Source organism: Galendromus occidentalis, unplaced genomic scaffold (genome assembly GCF_000255335.2).
Source record: "Galendromus occidentalis unplaced genomic scaffold, Mocc_1.1 scf7180000076870, whole genome shotgun sequence".
NCBI lineage: Eukaryota > Metazoa > Arthropoda > Arachnida > Mesostigmata > Phytoseiidae > Galendromus > Galendromus occidentalis.
Window position 1 is genome coordinate 781,639 of NW_003804859.1, and position 20,682 is coordinate 802,320.

General features: G+C 52.3%; 1 long non-coding RNA gene across 1 annotated transcript; it reads right to left on the reverse strand.

Moving 5' to 3' along the window:
• Positions 1–17,649: 17,649 nt before the first annotated feature.
• On the reverse strand, positions 17,650–18,243 carry LOC100899741 (uncharacterized). Its single transcript, XR_145321.2, has 2 exons — positions 18,070–18,243; positions 17,650–17,982 (listed from the first exon to the last, which is right to left on the reverse strand). It is a non-coding gene; the product is annotated as an uncharacterized LOC100899741 (long non-coding RNA).
• Between the last annotated feature and the right edge of the window lie 2,439 nt (positions 18,244–20,682).

Genomic DNA, 20,682 nt, shown 5'->3' on the forward strand with positions numbered 1-20,682 from the left:
ATGTTTGCTTTCGAGCCGAGGATACATACTCGAGATTTCAATATTGTTTGTTTATTTTCGTGAGGGATCTCGATTGTGTGGCGAAGCTGTGGGGATCACCAATGGCATGCGGAATTTCAGAATATATCCACGGAGGGAGCCTATGCTTTCGATACAGGCATTGAAATGTACATACGTACGGCAATTTGAATACAAAGCGATCGGGAGATATGACTCAAGTCTCCGGGGTTAGAGGTCTCGGTTTCGCGCTCGGTGTCGTTGTTCCATCCTCTTGCAGGTACTTACTCCTCGAAAGATACCGGAAATTGGAGAGATTGAAAATCCGCCACCGGCTTGCGAGCTATGATACATATCGATGGAGTCGTATTGAACTTTCCGGTCATCTTTCCATTGATTCCGGGGCCGTCAGCGTCCTGGTGCGGATTTTCGGCTTTGTGGCCACCGTCGTCCTGCGAGAAAATCCTCGACCGCAATGTTGATCAACGCTTGATGAGTGCGGAAAAGACAAACAATCAGGAAATGTTTGCTGCATGCGGAATGTTTGCGCAAGCCTTCCTGTCACTCGTCAGACAACTTTAGGATGGCTCATGCGTCGAAGCCTCCGAGTGTTCGTGACAATGATTCTCCCGGAAGTGAGCAGATTGTATGAGTTCCATAGTCTAGAGCTTATTAGACTGTGTTTGACGTGCGCAGTGCTAGGTGAGGTCCTCCCTAGTATTTATCCATGGCTCCATGTCGAAGTTTCGGGTTCGGATGCGCGGTCTCATGATGTAAGCCCCTCGTGGTCTCTGCGGGCGCAGGTCTCCTGGGGTAGATTTTTGAGCCCGAAGGAGCCTACGAACGTTTTCGGCGAGGCCGACCGCGACGCGTCCGCTGTCGCTAGCTCTAGATGTCGCTGAAGGAAAGGTTTTGTACATTGATGAAGCCATTTATTCATCCGCTCGCGCAATCAGTGGCATCTCTCGACTCCTCTTTTCCTCGCCCATGATTTGAAGAGGGAGCGTACCCTCGAAATATCTAAGGGATAAAATTCTAAATCTTTAACGAATGGAAATCGGGGGCCCAATGTTCCCTGACGTACCCGCGAGAGGAAGGGGAGCCTTGGCCCCCCTCGCTGCTCGACTGGACGTTGCCCACATTCAGTCGCATTTCCTCTTCCCCCCTACCAGCCATATTTAGATACGGTAGGTAGACTCGGCCCCCTCCGAGGACGATGCCGAGACGCCGAGAGCGATGTGAGAGGACACACCTCCAGAGAACCTCGGAAAGCTGGAATAGCTTCTCCTACAGGGCCTGTTGACCTTCTGTAGATCGTCAGAGAGGGAGTGACTGCTGATTCCCTCCAGCATGCGGGCGCTCCGCAACGCAACATAGACGATACGGTACTCCGTCGATGCTGCTCAATAATAGGAGAGTTCGGCTGCCTCCAACGGAACGACATCGATGAGCGGAGGGCGCCGCGGTCCATACGCTCTGCGGGAGCTCTGGAAATCCATCGATTTGTGTTGAAAAATGAATGACTCAATAGTCGGAGAACAGCCGGAGCAACAACGTTTCAGAATGCTTACCTGTACGAGCGGATCCCAACACCGACCATTATGCGCACAAAGTACTATGTGGACCGAGCCTCGTCCTTCTCGGTCTTCCCAGTCGCTCTTCTGCTGGCCAACCACTTCTGGAGTTCATTCATTTTATTTTTTTCCATTACGGTCTGCTCCTTCCCTGGCCACTGTTCGTCGGAACTGTCCCAACGGAATATTTCCCAACAAGTTCCGTCGAGCTTCGACCCGGCATAAGAAGGAATGCGCGCGAGAGATCTCTCGTAGATCCTCCGAGTTCTTCATCAAAGAGATACTAATTCCTACCGTTGGTCCAATCGCTATACACTCGGAACCCTATGGAAATGTTTCTTGAGACGATTTCGGGAGATCGCGGGTTCTCATATCCAATCGCACAGCGGGGAAAACGTTTCGCAACGTGGCGTTTCTCGAATAGCATTCCCGTGACCCTCGAGGGGACGATTTTTCATCGTTGGGGGAAATCGTACTCCCGCCGAGTTCGTGGATAACGTATCCCGATATTTCAAGTCACCAGTCCCTACGCTCCCGATGGCATACACAGAATTCAGCAGAGATTTGTGCGGTATCGCTCACTCTCGCGCAGGAAGAATGTGCTTGCGAACGGAATCTATTGTTCAGGCTACAGCAGCAGCACGGAACGCTTTGCTCGCGTGCGTGTGTGTGTGTGTGCAATCCACGTATCCTTAACCTCATTACTCCCCTGGCTCCTCCTCGAATTCCCTTTTCCGCTTGATTCCCTTCTCTCCGCTTATTCCGCCAGCCATGATTTGCCTCATTCTTTCCCGTTCTGCTCCGACGCGATCTGTTGCTAGCAACAAGCGAAATGTCGGGAGCGCTCGCCTGTGCTGGAAGCGATCGTGATTTCGTCTGCTCGCTCGAGGTTGTTTAGACATCAGAGGAATGTGAGATTCATATAATGAATGATCTGATCTCATCGAGGGAGAATTTTCCGCAAAGGGCGGTCCTCGCGGATTCGTGAAGGGAAGGTCCCCCCTGCTTCCAAGGCGCTCCTCCGGAAAGTTTTTCTCAGGCCCACGGAAACAATCTGCTTGGAGCTCAGCCAGATCCAGATCGTTCAGCCGGATTCCTTTCGAGATCACAGTTCCCCATTCGCCCTAAACGTCCAAAGGCTTCCGAAAGCGAGGTGCTCTCGCTCTTAGATTTCATGAATGGGGGAATGAAAATTATGAAGAGAGACTCTCACTCTAGCTTGAGAGCCTCTGGGGAGCAGTGTCAGCACCACTGATCTTGAACAATGAATCCTTAATCTCCCGAAGAACATCGGGTACAGCGGCAGTCAGTCGGACACACGGACGGACGGATTGTAGCAGGAGTCGTTAGCGCGGATTTTGTGATGAAAGGAACGATGCATCGTCATCTGGCTAATGGAGGCGGTGCTGTGCACGACCGGTAGTTTCAGGAGACTCTTTGTAACCACCGGGTTTTCGATGTCATCGTGTGTTATCCGGCGGAATCCCCAGATCCATGTCGAGGAATTCCCTGCGCCTTTCCCGGGAGATATGCGGTTATTCTCAAGGGGCTTCCTCGCAAGCCTGTGGGCTTCCTTCCCATAATTTTGCGTCCCGTTCCTTTGTAGAAAGCGCTTCGCTAAATAGACTCCTTCGCCGAGTTGATATCCCTGTCCCTGGAAAACTCTACGGAGATTGGGATTTCCCGCGAGCTCAACATGATGTAGGGGATGTTCTTCTGTAATTTTGTGTTTTGCCGTGTGTTACGGCGTTCAAGTTAGCTCGCAAGCGTGAATATTTCAAGAGGCCTCATCCGGTTCATCTTCTGATGGTTTCAGAAGCAGTTCTGCGCCGCGACGATCTCCGCCTCGGGCACAGGCTCGAAGAACGCGCGGGTTGTGAATACGCATCGCAAACACGAGTTCCTCCATTTTTTTCGCATTTCTTTTTGCGGCTCTAGGCCGGAGCCCGGACGAGAAAGCGAACGGGGGAACTCGTTGTCCAGTGCGTGTGAATAGATGTGCGCTTGTGCGAGGCAGCCGGCCATTTCCCGCTCCGCTGATTCCCGCACTCTGTGGCTACGCAGTCGCCGACTTCCGCAGGATCACCGCGGAAGCAACAGCGGGAAGTTCAGGAGCCACGGGAGCTGGACAATGCGAATGCGAGGTCCACGGCAGGGCTAAGTGCGCCTCCACTTTTAATATGCAGTGTAAATACTCCGGGTCTCGCTGACCCACCTTCAGGTAATAAGATAATGTCATCTCGGTCGGAAGTCGGAAGGGGAACTTCTGCCGTTGCGGCGATTCAATGAAGCGAAGATTGCAATCAGACCTGGAGGAGCTTCTTCAATCGATCACGTACCGAATACAGGACATATTGAATTAACGCGGAACACATCCTGTGAGCGGGAGTCCGAGATCCGATTATTCCATCTACTTCGTGCTTGGATTTCGACCTCTGCCAGAGTAGCGGTACACGTGCAAGCCACGCGGAGGCGCTCGGAACGGTCGGCTCGAACCCGCTGGAAATCGGGTAAGCGTATTACCGTTGGACGAGGGCTTCTCAAGTCATCGCTTTGTGAGCCGAGATTCCTAGCATGGGGGGAAGCGAGAAGCTTGTGATCGTTCCCCGCATCGGTTTACCTTTGAAGCGATGCATGTTTTCCTCCCCGAACTCGTGTCGATGCGATGCGCGCTGTCAGAGAGGCAAATCGTGTTTTCATGAGGCTTCTCCCCGCGAACGCTCGTACAACTATCCGCGGAGTTTTGATCCATCGTAAGTCGGGCACGAGGAGCTCGTCGGGTTTCGCTCTCGTTTCTTGGCCAAGAGACGTTTCCCGGTAAAGAACTACCCACGTATTTCAATGGGGAATCCCCTCCGCGGTAGAATTTCCTTCGTTGCGCATCCCTACAGCGAGCTCAGGGGTTCGCTACGCGAAACCGTACACGAGCGGCTCCTTAAGTGTACATACATATGTAAGTCAAAGAGTCAGCTGTGCTAAACATCTATAGGGATGCGTACGTATCGGCGGATGCGTGGTCATTGTATACGAGAGCAGACATGGGGCATGCATTTGCCGCACCTCCACACGCCTCGTAATACTTCCAGTGGTAACAGCGGCTGTTGTCCCTGATGTTGTTGTTGATGATGATATCGTTATCATACACCATCACCTCTCTGTCGCAATCAGCCGGGACGACAGCGGGCTCATGTTTTTCATATGTGACTTGTTCCCCAGAAGGACGATGACTCCTGTAAAGCTTTTCCCGCTCCGATCATATCACCAGAGGAGCAATAGAGCTCGACATGCTCATGCAGAAGACGCGAGAGTGACAGTTTGGCTCGACGCAGAATCGGACCGCGAATGGCTTTGTGGAAGAGCCCGTCAACCTCAATTGTAAAGGAACGGCGAAGGAAAGAGAAGTCTCGAGGTGTCGAGACTGGCAGCCGACTCGAGTTTTGAGAGCGGCCCCCTTGATATCCACTGAAGTGACCAGCTGCTGGAGCTCAGTTCCAAGCGTTGGTGAGAAATGAATGGGACAACTCGGAACGTCCCCGGCCGGTCTCGGGCGCCTCAAAACACATGCAATGCAAACAGACCCGGCGACTTGTTGAGAAATTCTAAACGACGTCGGTAGCCAGACCCGAGTCGAGAATGCAGATTGCATGGATTCAGGTAGGAGGACACAAAGTCTCGCGAGGGACAACAGCGATGTCCGTTTTACAAGCAGCCTATGCAGCTGCCTGTCGAGGCTCCGAAAATTGTTGTAGACGGAGACAACCTTGAGAAACTCTTGCTGCGCCTACTCGGCGCGCCTGCACCTGCTCTCCTAGAATGGACGAAAATGATGACAGCGAGGCCGCGCAAGAGGATTCATTCCGGGAGATAGATTAACACCATCACGCCGGGGAAATCACCTCAATCATCCGAGGACAGGTATTCCTCGAAATTCTGTCTGACGTTGCATACGTTTCAGACCCTGACTACATATTAGGTATATGTACATCGTCGACGCCATCGTCTGATGGATCTGACCAAACGATATCGGTCGAAGAGGAATTAATCCTTGTCAGAGCTCAAACACTTCATCATGTCTGAAATGAGTGACTCATTCTTCTCTCGTTCGGAACTCGCCGCTTTACGAGGAGGGAAGCAGAAGACGATACAACAGGAAATACTCGGTGTACAAAGGACCAAGTCGTCAAGGCAAATATAGTTCGCCCCGAGCGATGGCGTTGACGATCAGAGACGGTAGCGCTCCCCGACGACGATCGGACGGGAAGGAAACGCCAATTGCCGATCGACGGAACCGTTGAATTTGTTTCGCTTTCTCCTCGACTCGACAGCCGACTCGTCGACGACGGCGATGCTCTCCCGAAACCCTAAAGTGAGGGGGCCAAACGAAATTACGAGAGGAGGAGACGAAAACAAACCTGATCGTTGACGCTCTCCCGATGGGATAGGTCCCATCTAGATTTAATATGGTATCGCTTCCATTTGTTTTGTTCGATCTCCGAGATCCCGCCTGATTCTTCGGACCGATTTCGGCATCATCAATCGCCCACGGAGCGGTGATCGAATCGACTTGAATCCTAACACTCGATCTGCGAGATTTGCCGGAGACTTTGTGCTTCCTCTGCCCGTCTCGGGGCCCAGGTCGTCCTCGTTTCTTTCTCTCTCCTGCCCGGAGCGTGACGGGGGAAAGCTGTCTGAGTTCACCCTGTTGTGCGTCAGTCTGCTGCTTCAGAAGACTCGTCGCGGGAGAGGGTTTCCGCGAGACATCGCTGCACTTCGGGGATCCCTCTGGACAGTTAGTCAATACCTCCTCCGATCGCGGAGAGGCCCCAGTAAAGCCCGTAGTCTGTCAATAAGCCCCAATCGAGCTCATCGAGTCCCGACCGGAATGTAGCTGACCATCACTTCTATCGGAGTGCCAATAAGCCCAATGGAGTGTTTGAATCTCGGCAAATATTTTCTCTCCGGCGAGACACAAAGATGAACATGACATCCACCCTCTGCTCGCAGTCGCCACACTTCGATTGAGCTGACAGATGAAGGAAGGCAGCTGGTTGTGGGATTGATAGCGACGGGAAGTCGATGGACGAGACCTCGACCGTCCGGCGGAAGAACTCGTTTGGTTCGGGAGCCCCAATCTCTCCCCCCTCTCTCTTCCAGATCACGATGACCGAATCGGCCGTATTCTCTCCTTCGGTCCGAGGGTCGGACTCCGTTCGGAGCGGTCAAAGAAAACGACCGAACGCAATCATTTATTGCGAGTGTTTTTGACGTATAGACGTCTACAGGCGCTCTCAAGGCTTGTGTTGTGAGCTTGTTCCGGGAAGCAAATCGTGCGAGAGAATGTTCTACGGTTTGCGTCTCCACGGGTCAGCGCGCGGCGAAACGCGCCATCCCATTACGGCCACGATCTTCGGTGTGTTCGATAATTATTTGTATCGCTCAGGGAGAATACCTGGATACCACGGATATCTTGCCGGGTGTTCTACATTCTATGGGACGGTACTGGGTATTTGATTTTTTTGAAGGAAAAAAAACTCACGTCCTTTCGGCGGGAATGCAGCAATCGGTTCCGTATTCGACGTGAACTCACGCTGCCGTAGGGCGAACACACCGCGGCAGTGTATCTTCCCCATCCAAGAGCTGAAACCCTTCGAAGTACTCCAACAGTCTCAAGAGCAATGGGTCTGCCATTAGGTTGTCTCGGCGGCTGCTGTCACCGCGCTCAGCAGCCGATCGAGAAAAAGAACTTTCAATTTGACGAGCAAAGAGCTTGTCTCCCACCATTTCTGCGAATTCTCAGAATTTCGTTTCCTCTGCGTCAGAAGTGCTCGAACTATTCGCCGCCCCGCCAACAGCTCTCTCTTGCCGCAGCCGCCGGGAAAAAATTGTCGAAGTCCATCAGTTTGGATCAGGGGAGGGGGGGGGTGTTTCCTCCTGAAATTTTTCGCTCAGAGAAAACCGAGGGAGTTAGCCGAGACCGTTTGGAAAGTGGGTTTTTCCACTGGCAGAGCCTGCTGTGGAGCTTCACTTTCAATTTGGTCAAATCCCCTGCAATAAAGTTCCGCGAGGGGAAAAAGAGCATTCGTCCCTTTTATCCCGCTTGGAATTCATCCACTCGAAACCGGGGCTCCGAGCTCTCCTTCGTCTTTGCTACCGCGCGGGTCAAGCACATAATAGATATCAATATACGGGGTGAGATCTTCCAGAGGCGGGAGGGCATCCGCCCCCAGAACAGGAGGCTGGCTCGCTCGATGGATTGTCTCCATAAGAGCTCCATGAAGTCTGTGCTGAACGCAAGGACTCCGTTCCCGAACCAGCCCTACGCTCTGTCGCTCATTTTCTAATGGACCTCGAGGAATCGATCAGCAGTTCAAATCCACTGCTAACGGATCCCTGATTCCAATCCGACGCTTGTTGGGTGAACTTTTGGCCTCCCGTCCGCCGCTCGGAGCCAGTGCCTCCTGATCAAATGATTTAATGAGAATCCAATGAGGCTTTGTTCTGACCCGGACAATCTTTCGAGAAACAGCAGGGGAAACGCCAGTCCTCCCCGTGTCGAGATGGCAGAGGGACAGAGTGAAAGAACGATTACCGGAATCGATGGCGGTCTTTCATACCACGCAGACGGAAACTGCACCCAAGATTCACTTCATATCGAACCATGATAAGAACGTTGAATATTCTCTCTCCTCGCGAATATCTATCGGCGGCTCCGAGGTTTTTCGGAACTTCAGACAGAAATCAGATGGTGCCTCAACCTAAGACCTGAGACGATTCGTGCGTGACATGCTAGCGGCCACTCAGATCTGCTCAGAGATCTGCTCCAGAGCTGAGCTCCGAAAGATCCATCGTCCCTCCAGCGCTCCTTCCAGAGGCCCCAGCGTCTATGCAGAACATAAGTCCTCATCTTTCCCCGCTGGGAAGGGTGGGATTATCGTCGAATCTCGAATCTAGCTCTCCCGAATGCTCTGACCCCTAAATGGAAGCGACGATACTAGCCTCTGTTCCCATTGATGTCCAGATCAGTCGCTCCGGTCGTCATGTACATCTAGACCATTGTTCCCGATATCCCGATTCGATGGGATCCGATCCGGACAGATCTTCTAGAGGGATAAATCGGCCGCTGCAAGACTCCGATATTCCGTAGTTCCGATTCTGGACGTCATCTCGACGAAACCAGCTCTCGTTCGAGAAAATCGGTGGATTTAGCGCCTTCGGGAAGGAGCTGTGGAAAAAATTGAGGCATCGATCCGAGGTCAGAGACATGGCACATCTTCAAAACCGAAGCTCTTCTTCGCGGTTGCTCCGGGATGTCACAATTAGCTGAGATATTCGCCCGGTAAACGAAGATATGCGCAGGCACGACGACGACGACGGCTCCTTGACGATCCTCATCCTTCATAAGATTTGTTCCGAGCTCTCCGTGGCACGAACATATGCTGACGCGTAGGGATGAATACATACAGGGGACAAGACTCCAGTTCGACTCGATTCTCTTGCTTGGTATCGTACGATTCCATTTGCGGTTCGGAGCTCGCAAGGCCCCCGTTTCTGTGTGTGATGAGGAGAGAGACCCATGTACCGGGCGCTGTAAACCATTGAGATTTGGATTCTCTCGATCGCATGGTGCTGCGCCTCTCTTTCAGAATATCAGATGATCTGTGACCACCTAGGAGAGAGCTTTACGAAGCCCCCGGTAGAAGCAGGAGCGATCCTCGAATCATACGATCCCTCTTCTATACGAAAATGCCCCTCGAAACTCAGTTACGTCTCCCTCTCGAGAACATCTTTTAGGAGAGAGCCCATACAAAAGCGGGCGGTCATAAACGGTAGTCTGACTCGCAGAAATTTCATCTTGTCATTCGTAGCAAAACCGATGGGTTCCCGTGCGTGAATTCTTGGCCTGAATGAATATTGCGAATACCCAGGGAAATGACCGATTTTCGAGCCAAGTTCTCCGCGGAGCGTTTGCTCTTCCACGAACATGCTCCGCGCAGACCAGCATTAATTCTATAACTTCACGACCATATGGCCGGAACAAGCCTCGCCGTTAAAGGGAATTCCAGCGATAATCCAGGATGCCAGAGCCTTCCCGAATTTATAGCATGAGCTCGCCATTAAAAAGCATTGACATTGGCCGCTCAAACGGCTGGTAGTATAATATTACAACGATGCCGAGTGCATGCTCGCTGCATAAATTCTCAACTTATCACGAGGCGAATAAACACAGAATGTTTAAGAGCGGCGTGGGCCGAAGCGTTTTCGCCATGCGAGCGACGCTCTCCCTCCGGAGTCAGAGAGAAAGTTCATCGTGCTAAACTGTATTTCTTCTCGCGGCTTCTTTCCGCGCTACGCACGCGATTTCACGTGTTCCTCTCCGACCCGACTCCTTTTTTCCACGAGCCGGGCGTGCAGACGGTGCGAAACGGCGCATCCGCGCTCCTTGAATTGTGTCAACGCCGTTTCGCAAGAGACACGCCTTTTCTGCCGCTGGAAACTCGAGATGATTAGGCGACCGAATCTCCAGGCTCATTGCAGTCGATGAGACTGACGATCAGCCACTCGGGTTTGCCTAACGAGTCACGCCGACATCGTGTAGCGAGACAATACCTTCGGCAAACTCCACCGATACAGCGATGCATTATTTATTAATCAACAACGAGGTAGGAGAATAGGCTTGATTGATCTTCGAAGATCGATTCTCTTTCTCTATGGGATCGCTTGCTTTCACGCCTGCCGTCACCGGATGCGTTGGACACGGCAACAGCAGCGCGGGAACCGCTGGAAACGTCCACAATGACCGGCGCCACGACAAAGACCGCCACCACTTACACCGCTACCGCATCGGCCGGGGTCAATCAATCAACGATGAAAAAGCTTGCTCGCCCGCTCGCGTGCTCGTTCGGGTGCATCTTGCGCATGGAGTGACAGCGGATGATGTTCGTTCATCAATGCCTCATCACTGCGGCTCCGTCGAGGCAGCTCCGTTAACGACAACGACGCGCTCGTATACGGTCGTGAATTGTGCGGTGACGATTCGCTTCAGCCATCATTTTCCCGTGGAATGCTCCGAGCATCCGAGTGTCCCCGAGAGCGAATCCTCCAACGCCGCGCAGGGCTTTCGCGCAACGCGGCAAGCCGAGAGGCTCGGAGCGGCCTCGTTTCACTATTCGAGTTCGTCGACGTGGAATCTGTGTCTCCAAAAGAATTCCTTCGATAAGTCTAGCCAAAGCTCTGCGGAGCTGGTCGATCTCTCTGGGCATCCCCGACCGACCGCGGCGCATTTAGTATAGCCAACATCCGACTTCGACAGACAATGCAACGCCATGGCGGCATTGTTTGTTTAATCGGCGTTTCGGATGCGGACCCGCAAGCGGGAGCGCGAACTTCCCGAGCTGTCCTGATTGGCAGTTAGCGGTTCCCGCAAAGTCGACCCTTTCATTCAATCAATTCTGAGCTGCGGAGGTGTTTTAGGACTCAGAATGATCATGTATGGATAATATCGACGTCAATTGGGGAATCATTAGAGGGACCTTGTTCCGTATGATGAGGTTTTCTCGACCGCTCTGCGTGTTGCCAAAAATCGCTGTCGTTGCCTGCGAAAGATCCCGGTCGAAGCACGAAGTCCGAAACCCCTACTCGCATCTCGTAGTTTGGGAATCCTCCGTGGAAAATGTTCGTGAGTGTGGAAAATGAGTTCGAATCGTCGCGCTCATTCACATCCCTCACTATCATGTTCTAACTTCCATGCGCTCAGTGGAATTCAGAGAGTCGTATGAGGTGACGGCGGCGGCGCTTTTCAAATCGTCAGGGACCTCGCCTCCGACCACATCTCCCTCACAATTTGAGAAATATATGCGGTAAGAAATAAATAGAGGTGATTGGAAGAAACGTTCTTAGCCGCCGCAATATTTCTTGAATTTTAATCTCGGCATCGGAGAACGATGGGTGGCTCATTTTACTCCCACCGGAAAACGGTGCACGGTGAGAGCTTGAACTTTGAACCCTTATGTCTCCAGATCACGGCGCGGCGTCTAATTCGATTCAGCGTCTAAGGAATGAAAAAGGATTCCGTTCTGCCGTGGACAAACCTCCGCCTGGGTTTTTGGCTTTCATATGTGTATATGGGGGATAGAATCGTCTTTCCGGCTTCATTCGAGTATTCTGCAGAACTACTCTTGACTCGTCCCATTGAGCAGAATATTCTGCCGGGAATGAGTATCGTGTGCTCGGGACCGTTAAAGGGATTTCTTCTATCCACCGGAAATTTTCTTCCTCATTAATCGCGGGATTCTCGCGGAACAGCTGAAGTTGTTTCCAATCTCCAGGAAACGACACAGCGTCTGGCTGGTTGGCGTCTGGACTCATTCACTCTTACGACTCGAGAGAGTATCAGTTCCTTCTTCTCACACCGCTGAGGGTCTCCCCGGTGGACCTCGGTACTCATGGTAGGTGGAGAGACACCTGGGAACAATAAGGGAAGGGGGCGGAAGAATCGGCATAGGATCATTCTGCTGAGGAAGAACCGACAATAGCGATGCGTTTCCAGTCTCCGGATGATCATAAAATTTCAACCACACGATTTTCGAAGAGTCTTGAGCGGGCCGATAGTGTATTTTTAGTGGAAGAGCGTGCACGAGGGCATCTCAACTCGCTCCGGAACCGGGATAGCGCGCTGCTAACGAAAATTCAATGAGCACTGAAAACCGCCTCGGTCTCCATCAACCCCAGCTGTTTGTCTAACGCTTCTGGGAGAGCAGTCAACCCATGCGCACATCATTGCCATTTCCCGGACGCAGCCGTCAAGAATGTCCAGCGTAGGCAGGAATGGAGCAGAGCCCAAGGTGATCAGGAAGACATCTTGCCAGCTGATCTGATGAGCTCCGAGTGTCTTTCACAAGCAATCACAAGCGATGGCCGTCATCGGTACAAACCGTCCACGAAGCCCGAGCTCCCTCCGCGCTGTCCGAGCCCCAGGTGGAGCAGATTTTTCCCCGAATTCCCTCCCCTTTGAAATTTGGTGGGGGATGTAGAGCCCCAATCCATCAGGGAGCTGCCGAACTTTCCTCGGTATACCAGTGGCTTATCGCGGATAGATTTTCCTTGACTTCGGCGGCGGCTTGTCGAAAATATCTTGCGGTGAGCCGTCCGTAGCGATTGTTCACAAGGTATCGCGTATCATTCAACATTCTGGCGGAGGGAGTGCGAACCTCCGGTCGAGATCGCCTCCCGATAGGGCAACTGATCGGGATGCGATGATGTGATCCCGCACGCCTTGCGTGCACTGCAGCGAATCGCTCGCCGTGATTTGGAATCGGAGGGGTCGGGCTCCTGGAATATCTCACATGAATTAGGGGTAGGTACTCTTGTTCTCCGATTATTATCGTCAGGACAATCGCGTGGACGTTGCTTGATAGATCGAGAGGCAGCCCGTGCCAAGCGAAAAATTCGGCTGGTCCTCTCAAAGGGTCCTCCAGCGGAATCTCTCGAATTGAGTGTGCATTTGGCTGATAGAACACGACGGTAGGTACTCGATTGGGAAGCAGGTTTCCGGTCCAAGACCTCGTTCCGACCTCCTATCCTCGCGGAGAGTTTTATTTATGAAAGAACACTTTTGGAGGCAAAGCTTCTTCTACTTATGCTCCGCCTGGCTGCATGCATTCGATCATGAGAACTCGAAAAATAATAAACGAACCTCGCATAAGTTCCAGGCCTTGAGGTCGGTTCCCCAACGCGATCTTTTAATGAATTCACAAAAAGGTCAAATGAGCAATATCGGACTCGAATAGATTGAATTCTCCATTGTCGAACATCTGCTGAATTTTCCCGAAAGCGGAACTATATGTTTCTGCGCTGAATTCCGGTTAGGTGACTTGAGGAAAATCTTTCATAGTTCATTCTGCTTGAAGCGGGCGGGGGATCACGAAACTCAGCGGGAGAAGCGTAGACTCTCGGAGGCGGAAACGCGAGAACAAGAGGTGAGGAGTTCGCACGGCTTATCAAACCTGAAAGAGATTCTTGACTCCGATCTCTGGTCTTCCATTGCTTTTCGCCGTATTAGATAAATCAGGTACTCGTCCCCCATACTCCCTCTCGTTTTCTTCGCTGACAATCTTCGCGAGAGCAGCCGTTCCGAAGTCCCGCACCTGCTGAGATTATGTGTGAGGGGAACACTCTCGGGCTCTGGGACTCGGAGACGAGGAAGAAAAAACGACGAAAGGCCCATGCAGCTAGCTGCGCCGAGACGACGCGCCGCGCCGTCGGTATCGCTTTCCAATAATCATTCGATGGACGTGCGGTTTCGTTTCGGGTGACGACGGACGTTCAAGATTGTTATTTACTCTTCTGGTTTAGCGCCGTCCCCAGCTCGGATTCCCTCATTACCCTGAGGGATTTCCTCTGTGAGGAGAGGTTTCCGCTTGTTTCATCCTGTTTGTCGATTGCTCCGTTCGAGGCTATTGAGACGATCACGAGATCGATAGCGAGATGCGGAAGTACTTGGAAGGATGGCTCCCCCTTCTGCTCGCTTCCCCGCTCTTCTGTTCTCTCAAACCCCCTCCCCCTACCCACTATTGGGAGGCAGGGGCGGCTCCCGGGGCGTTTCCGGATGTTTGGAATCAGTCTCGCAATAAGATGCGACCGAGACGATGGTGGTGTCAGGTTGCGAGCTCTTCGATCGCAGCTCAGTAGAGAGGTCCGGGACGCTCGAGAGGAGCGAGACGCTGGCTGCAGTGAGGAGGTGATCTATGTCTCATGTCTTCATGCTTCGAGGGTGTTGTTTCCTTCGCAATTCGAAAGATGAGAAGCTACCACAGACACCTCTTGTACGATGGCAACAGTCGGGGCTTGGCGATCTTACGAGCAGTTCTGACTCTTTCCGCTTGATACATGTACGTGAAAAGCAATATCACACTCGTGAACGTACACGCAACTATATAGGCAGTACATAACATGGTGTCGCCTTGATCCCGGAAATTCTACGGAGAGAGATCCAGCCGTGGTCGGACCCATGGGAGGGTCGAGGGAGGCAAAGATCGCCTATCGCAGAACAACTGGGCTCATACAAGAATAACTCCTTCCCCAGACTCAATACGAGTTCAAAGTTGGAATTGTAGTAATTTTTCAACTCCAACGATACAGGTTTCTGATCGAAATCCATGATGATGCTATCAGAACAGCATCATCATCATCGGGCGTGGGCTAATGGTCGGACGCGCACGTTAATGACCACGATCAATTATCTAGAATTGGATGTCCGCTCAATGTTCACTGTACTACGATTCCATTCGGGGTAGCTGCGGCGGAACATTGGACCCCATGAGCTGCTCGTTGGTGTCGACGCAGGAACCCTTCGGGTGACATAGTGAGCTTGTAAACTTTCGGAAACAGTCGTGGTGGGAGCGAAGCGGGTGGGAGAACGCCCAGCGCTCGTTGGTGACTTTAATAAAGCCAATATTGTTGTCGAGACGATCTTTTTGTCGCCTCCCTTTCTCCCGCCGGCGGTGGCGCAGACTGACAGCAGAAATTCGCTCCACGGGAGATGCGTTCACAAAGTCGTCGGCAGCACCGGAAAACCTCTTAAGAGGCCTAGATCCCCTGTCACAGAACGGCGTCCTTTTTTCTCCCGAGGTGCGAAAGTGCTTATTTTCTCGTTCCGGAGTAGCTTATTGCCGTTCTGTCGACATCAAGAAACTCTCTTTTTCTGATGGTCAGCGACGCCCAACTGGGTTGGATATCCGCTCCCGATCATGCGGACAAGCTGTAGGCGGACGGAACTTCTCGAGCCGGAGGCATAGAATTCATTTAGCTCGGCTCTCAGTCGTCAATGAAGAGTGCCGCCAGTTTAGTTTTCCGTCCGAATTACCGCGACTCGATCAATCTGAAGACTCTTAGGAACGAGGAGAGGGAGAATAAGCGCAGCAGCGACAGGAGACCAACAAAGTCGACGTTCAATCCGTCTCGGAGTTCACACGTTGTGTGGTCCCGACAGTCGAGCGAACAACATGAACGAGCACGCGGACGAGATGCTACAAAGGCATACGAATCGCAGTGGCACTTCGGAGCGAACTCCCGTGGGTGGGCGCTCTACCGCCTTCCTTCCTGCCCGCCCGCCTGTCTCTCTGCCAGTCAGTCGGTGAGTCAATGTGTCTGTCAATCTCGCCGAGGTCTCGCTCCGACGAAGATCGTCGTCGACGGTGGCGGAAACCAGTCAGCCACCTAGTGAGCCGAGTCAGCGACCCGGTAGGTTCTGTGTGCGTCCCGTCGACGTGATGGCTGGCGCTGATGAGGGGGGCGCGCGTCGTCAAAATCTCGTCAACGCGTTTCCGAACTAACTTCATACTTGGCTAGTTTGCTCCTACGAGACCAACCGAAAGAGTCAATGGAGCCGAGGTGAGGCTCTGCGGGTGACGCCCGCGTTCTATTCAACGTACTCGATGCGAGCCGTGATTAGATCGACGACGCTAACAACTCGTGTCCGTCCTCTTGAGTTTTCAGGAGAGGAGGTCGCTCTGGCGGCAGGCGAACTTGGGATTAAGCGGCTCGGCATCGATGATCACCGTTCTGCTCCGGAAGCTCCGCGCGCTGCATGAGAACATTCGAGCAACACGTGAAGCCCCGCGAAGTTCTCCGAAGCTACCAGTCCGATCCTAGCGGATGGTTCGGGGATTCCACACGAGGTAGATATATGTACAACGAAACTTGGGGCATCGATATTCGTGTCTGGAAGCGAGCGCCCCACGCAGAGGCAATCGGGATAAACAGTGTCGCGCGGGAGGTTTCTATCAGAATGCTCAGGTAGAAGTGATTGAGGAGGAGTCCATTCAGGCTCGCCACAGAGCCAGGGCTCGAACCGGCATCCTTCGCCGCAGAGAATTTAGCATTGAGCCGACGGACGGTTTTGGGAAAAAGTGGAGAACTCGGCCGTATTTGCAAATATGTTCAAATATCTACTCATATATTGCTGCAATATTTGACGGAGCGAGAAGTAAACGACCAACGTCAAGGCAGGCGACCGGAGCGACGGCCGAAGGGAGAACCCATTTTCCAGCCTCGGAATCTGCGTCGTTCCACAAACCCTGTCGCGCTCGGCGCTTGGAAGCGAGATGGAAGGAATTCTGCCGTCGACCATTACGAAAGCATCTTTGACCGAGCTTCCTGACTGAGTGCGATTCCAAAGCCTCAAGCTCGAACTTGAGGGAGCGCTCGCGAGCAAAAAAAGCGCGAGGCGGTTTGTTAATCCAAGCCAATCCTATTCCGACTTCGTTGAGAGCCTCAATGAAACGTCCCAGATACCACCGATGAGGTATCACCTTCGAGGATGAGCCCAGGGAGCGGAAGCACCCGAGAGGGTCGCGGCCGTAACTTGCCAGCCCTGGTAAGAATAAGGAATCGGAGCCTTCTTCACAGAAGCCTCCACCAGAACCCAGAGGGTAAGCCTCCAGGAAACTCGGATGGAAACCCAAATCAGAAATCTCTCTGGAGAAAATGTCTGTCATTCTAGCAATGTTATCCTACAGAGTAGAGGTTGGAGAGAGAAGCGGCTTTCCACGGAGAGAACTCCGCACGCTGAACGGGGGGCATGGCTCCACAAGTGACAGAAGCGCTAAGCACTCGACTGCCTGTCGATAGCCTGGCTCCAGTCTGAGAAACAAAAGATCCGTCGTCGAGACGACGCAACGTCGAAATTCTCTCCCGTCAGCATAAACAGAAACGTGTCGCGGCCTTTATCCGGATGGCTGGGAAGCGTCGCTAAGAAGCTTTGTTTGTTCCGCAGCACTTCAAGCGTTAACGAAGAATCAATCGACTGTGCTGGTCGGTGGAGCGGAGTGGCGAAGTCTTTTTCCAACACTTTTCACCCAAAGCATTCCATACGCTCAACGATTTCTGAATGGGGTTGACGATGCTACTCACTGTCGAATCGAGGAATCGGTTTCTGACAGAGCACGTGAATCGGGCTCAGGCTACGCTTTGTCGAGGAAAAGTCCGAAATTCCCGGAAGAATGTTCCCGATGTGGTCCATTAGGGGCGAGAAAACAAAACTCCAATCATGCAGGAGATTATTATTAATCACACGAGAAGAGTTACGGGGAGCGCTTTCAGGTCTTCACAATAAAGCACCAGACGATTTATTCTTCATTCACGAAAGTCAAAGTTTTCCCGAGAGTCAAGCAGTATTTTCAGAACAAGGCACAATTGTTCCCCTTAGCTTCAGTTTCGACTTGGAGAGCGGAAACTAACTCCTCGATTAAGTCGGCGTCGACCGCCTTCGTGGTCACTCGCCTTTTCCCCAGAGGACGAAGATCTAGTGAATCGGGATAGGTCATAACCAGCTGTCTCAAAAGCATTTCGTCGGTCCATCTTGTCTCGAGAGCTTCTTGTCCACCTTGGTCTCCGTAAGAATCCATGGTCCCAACTGCGAAATAGGCAGGTTATCATCCCTAGCGGGAGATTCACATTCGGAGATTCGATGTATAGGGCAGCAAAATTCATTCGAACTCACTCGCACAAATACGATAGCGAAGAGAAATTTCCGATCGAAGCTCCGAGGTTCCTACGGTTCAAACTGGTGCAGAACGAGCTTCGATTCACGAATGACCTCCGGCACGTTCAGAGGCTGGTGAAGTGCGATGTTGGAAGTCCGTGCATCTACTCAAAACGTGCATTTCCTGGCATTGTCGAAGACCATCTCGAAGGCGAGGGATTTCGCAAGTCTCTCCGAGATCCCGCTCAGCGATTTCGAGCCCGGGATTCGGTTACCAAGATTCGGTTGATACTCATGTCGTTGTACCTGCCAATGATTCGGATCTCAGACGGGTCGGGGACGGAGCCTACTGCCCAAATATGTACAATTGAGTGAATCGGCTAGAATTCCGCGAGCCTCACACTAGGCAGTGAGAAGCAGGGAAGAATACTGAGGAGAGACCAAAGACGCGGAGGTTCTCGATCTGGACCACATGATTTCCTTGAACGTTTTCCTTTGAGGAAACGAATTCGCACAGCCCGAGAGCCGCTTCAGCTCTTGGGAACTCGGTAAGGACTCCTAGCAGCAGGGACCGATGGATAAACTACTGGGCACGTGACTCAAATAAGGTTGGCTCTCCGAAGGAGCTACGTCTCCAGGGAACACGGAGAAAAACACTCCTGCGGAAGCGCCCTTCCGTGTGGATCCTGTCACCGGGTGGATTCGCAGCAGACAGACTGCTTGATAGCTGCGAGGGTCAGCGCGAGAATCGGATAATAACCGCTCGGGGAGATCTGACGGACCAGATCTCAGGCGTTGAAGGTTCCGTTCCCCGAACAATATTCGTGTTCGGGGAAAAGCGTTGCGTATCTCATCGGTGCGATGCGACTCCCCTTCTCTTCGAAAAAAAATCCGCGAATCACAGATCCTGGAAATGCTCCTGGATCGACCTTTCATATCCGGATTTTCCAGTCTTCCCGCTGCTTGATGGGAGCTGATCGGAGAGATCACTTAGCTACACCAGAACGAATCTCTCCGTTCAGTCGGTCCGGCACTGAGTGGTCTTGGCCGATATTCGAAAAGAATCGTTGCTGCTCCCGGTAAGCCGAAGCCTTGATCCTCTCCGTGGAGTTTCCGCTGTGCTTATTACGACTGTCCTATCTGGTCCTTTGTGGCCGCAGAATTGGCTGCTCTCGCACCTGTGGGGACTAAATAGCATTGGGTTCCGTGCCTCCCTGTCTGCTTGCTCTTGTGCTCACTTGCTCGCTCAACAAGCGCCGTTGAGACTCTCGCCTCGCAGCGAATAAACGAACACAATACACGGGCGGCTCGTATAAAAAAAGATGCAACGATCTCTGCTCGCACATTGCGGGTCTGCGGATCTCCAAGTAGGCTCCCTTTGCGGCGGCGACCGTCCCTCGAGCAAATTGAAACTTAATACGAGCTGAGCTTGCCGGTAATGAACGTTGTTGGGAGCGCCGAGCTCACAAGCAACACACGTCCGGGTTCCTACATCGGACTTTGCGTGAAGCCAAGGCTCGAAACATAATTCGTCGAGTGACTCTCCCTCTCTCGGTTGTTTCAATAAACTGTGAGCTGTTCTTCTTTCTCCGAGGAGTGCGGAGTGAATTCTCTGCGGTGAAACTAATTGGACATCTCATCTCTGGGTTTCCTCAAGTTTTCGGGCTTGCGCACGCATCAGGTGTTCGTATAATTCGAGCTCCGGCCAGATCTCTTCCCTAGAATCGGTATCAATGGGTAAATATACGGGTCCGAACGCGTTACGCCGCTATCGAATGAGCCGCACTTCAATCTAAATGCAAATTATATATTCCCGTATTTTTCCTTCCGTTTGCCAATGGGGGTGCTGTGGTGATGATGAAGATTCTTTCGGATACGCCATCGCCTCGCTGCGACTATATACTTCTTATCCGACATCTGTTCCGTCCGCCCGATGCACTAAAGCGGAGCACTTCCGATCTCCGTATAGAGAAATCTGACTGGACGTCGCGTTGTCCGATAGCGAATATGAGCCGAACGGGAACGGAGCGATGAACGATTCCGTAAGTACATTTTGAGAGCTTCGTCGCTCGTCCCATCGAAGGCAGATAGGGCGATGGACGCGGCATCGAGGAAATCTTGCGAGAAAGACCATTCCGCCCGATTCTCTCCCTCGATCTTTCGTTTTTTCCCCCACACTTCAGCAGTATGGGATTGAGACGTCGTCGCCGGAGAAAATGCGTACGGAACGTCCACGCGAGCGCTGGGCTCTGCTTTCTCGGGATGTGGCATTTTCATTCCTCCTGAGAAATTGGTCCGATCGTCAAGGTGCCCATTCGAATCCACTCCATCCACTCGATTCGGGAAGGAGGTGGTACCAGCCGAAGGATACTCTTCGTTAGAGCACCGGATCACAGAGAGGACGTTTTCTTCTCGATCAATGCGCGGAAAATCCTTCAAGCCCTTCTGAGTGACCTCGCAACTTGTTCCAAAGAGATCAGACTCGATTTCAGAACAAAGCACTCAATCTGCATCATAAGAGGAGAGACTTAAGAAACCGTCGATCAGATTCACCAGAGGCAAGCCGAAGGGTCTTCAACAAAGCCTTCATTTGCAACATAGTGCACGCCCTTGTGAAAAACACATTCCAGC